Genomic DNA, 2,626 nt, shown 5'->3' with positions numbered 1-2,626 from the left:
AATATGTTTTACTTGAAATAAATCCGTGCATGTATGAACTGGTATCCTAGTACCTTTTGACTTACCCTGGTACATGTATACATACCTACATATATAACCACACACATTTCTTGGTTGGTTTTATTGTTGTTGGAAAATCGTATATGTTAATACATTAATTGAAATTGCTTCCTTTTCTCTTGTGCCTCTTTTATTTTATTATTTAAGTTTTTACTGTGAATTGAATGATGGTTTATATGGGAGAACATCAGTTTTACACTCATCCTATCATATTTCGTTTCATTGCAATGAGTACAATTCCCCTCCATGCATCATCATTCAACAGTATTTGCTTCTATTCCCTCCGTTTTTTTGTTTTATTAATATACACAAAAACACACAGGAATATATAATCATTTAAACAACCAATCAAAGAGCACATTCTGCAAGCCTGCCTTCTGGCTGTCAGCACACAGCCTTTCCCTTTCCATGAGTCTGGATTCCTCAACTGCTCTATCTCTCCATGTCATTATCTCTGCCTCCATCTCTGGTGTTGCTGCTTCTTTGCATAGGGTCCCACATTTTGCTCCTGTTCTTCTCCCTTGAAAGTCCAAGGATACTGTGTTCCTGAATTGTAAGATTAACTACTTCCCCCTCTTCATTACAAAACTTCTACCTTTACAGTTGTGACAATCACAATTATTCATGATAACAATTACTCAGTTTTTAATCTTAAGAATCTTATTCCCATCTCCTTTCATCAGACCCATCAAGGCAAGATTAAAATTATTCAGTGAGGATTCTACCTTCCCCTGCACACTCTTAAACTAAACTCCCTCTTGAAAACTTGTAAGCCAGCCACTTTGTGCCTTTACATCCCCCTCATTTTAGGTAGCCAATATCTAAGTTGCCCGTCACTATCTACCCTGTATACAGAGGGGATAGGATTGATACTTGTGAAGATCCCTTCCTGCTCAGTTGTTATTTTGAGCTACTACATCCATAAGTATATGTCAAGTTCATCAAATTGTAGCAATTTACACTTGTTTCCTTTACCAAAAATTTTTAAAATCATCCTCTAGTCAAGTTCTGAACATCAAGCCATTGAAGCTAGCTCAAATGGGTACCATCTGCAAGTTTGGGCATTCTTGTGCATCTCCCCTCACTTCATATTAGCTGAACGCTTCACTCTCAGTTCTAGTCCTCTGTGGCTAAGTCATTGCCCATGGGCTTAGGAGACCTCAGGTCTCACCATACTTTGGTCCAACCAGCCTTTCCTGTTCTCTCTCTCATCTCCATGTCGACAGGAGTCTAGGGAACGTGGTCTAATTCAGTCCATATCTTCATTGCTACCTTTCCTCCACTTCCACACACCAGTATACCAATGTGGTTGCCAGCAAGCTTACATGCCTGCTTGTATGTTCCCTTTGAGTCTCGGTCTTGTGGGGGAGGTTTGTCCTGAAGGGACTTGATTGTTTGCCTTGATGGCTCCCCAGCAAACAACTTGCTTGTTCTTGTAGTAGCCAATCAGGCTGTCATTTTTGTTTTGTATTTTTTCCTGCTGGTCTTTCTTTCAAAAGTATCTTCTGTTCCTCTAGCTACTCCAGGCTGGTCTGCTTGTCCTTTCAAGTGGAAATTTCCCACCTCAGAAGGTTCTGGATGGACCTCAGGATCCACCTAAAGTTCTATACACTGCAAAGTCTCCGCAAGAAGCCTATTTCACTGGTCAAATTCTAGCACTCCTTTCAGGTATTCCAATCAGTTATAGGCTGAAGATGGGATTATAATATATTTCTATAATCATGTTTCCTTTCTATCACCCTCAAGTGTCTGTTTTACAATAATAGGCAAGGGAAACCAATATTTATAAGACAGTCAAGCATTTTAACATTATTTCCTCTCTTTTACCGATTCAGACTGTGCCTTGATCTCTGTATCACATAGCCCTGTTGTTCCAAGGTTGAGCATGCATCACTATTTACCTCTGTCCCATTTAGCCCATGCAAACCTGCCTCAGTGTTTCCCTATCTACCTTGTGCTTCCATTCCCCTCCCTCTTCTTGTGTATTTCCCTCCCCAATACTCAAACTATGATGTGTCTGATGTGTCTATCCCCTACCCTGTGCTCTATCATCCCTCCCTTCCACCCCGGTAACCAACAAAGAACTTTTTTTTTTTTTTTTCCCTTTTAGTGTGGGTATCCTTTCTTAACCTTCTACAATAATGGTCTTATGCAATATTTGTCCTTTTGTGACTAATTTCACTCAGCATAATGTCCTCAAAGTTCATCCATGTTACATGGTGACTCGCAGGTTCCTTGTTATTCTACAAAGTAGCATAGTATTCCATTGTGTGTATGTAGAAAAGTTTGTTTATCCATTCTTCCATTGATGGCCACTTAGGTTGTCTCCATCTTTTTACTATTGTGAATAGTGCTGCTATGAACATTGGTGTGCACATATCTACTTGTGTACTGGCTAGTATTTCTTGCGTATATATACCAAGAAGAGGAATTGCTGAATAATAAGGCATTTCTATTCCCAATTTTCTGAGGAAGCGCCATACTGTTTTCCAGAGTGGTTGGACCATTTTGCAATTACACCAGCAATGTAGGAGGGTCCCAGTTTCTCCACATCCTCACTAGCATT

The sequence above is a fragment of the Chrysochloris asiatica genome, unplaced genomic scaffold, assembly GCF_000296735.1.
Source record: "Chrysochloris asiatica unplaced genomic scaffold, ChrAsi1.0 scaffold00061, whole genome shotgun sequence".
NCBI classification, from domain to species: domain Eukaryota; kingdom Metazoa; phylum Chordata; class Mammalia; order Afrosoricida; family Chrysochloridae; genus Chrysochloris; species Chrysochloris asiatica.
This window is presented reverse-complemented; position numbering follows the sequence as displayed.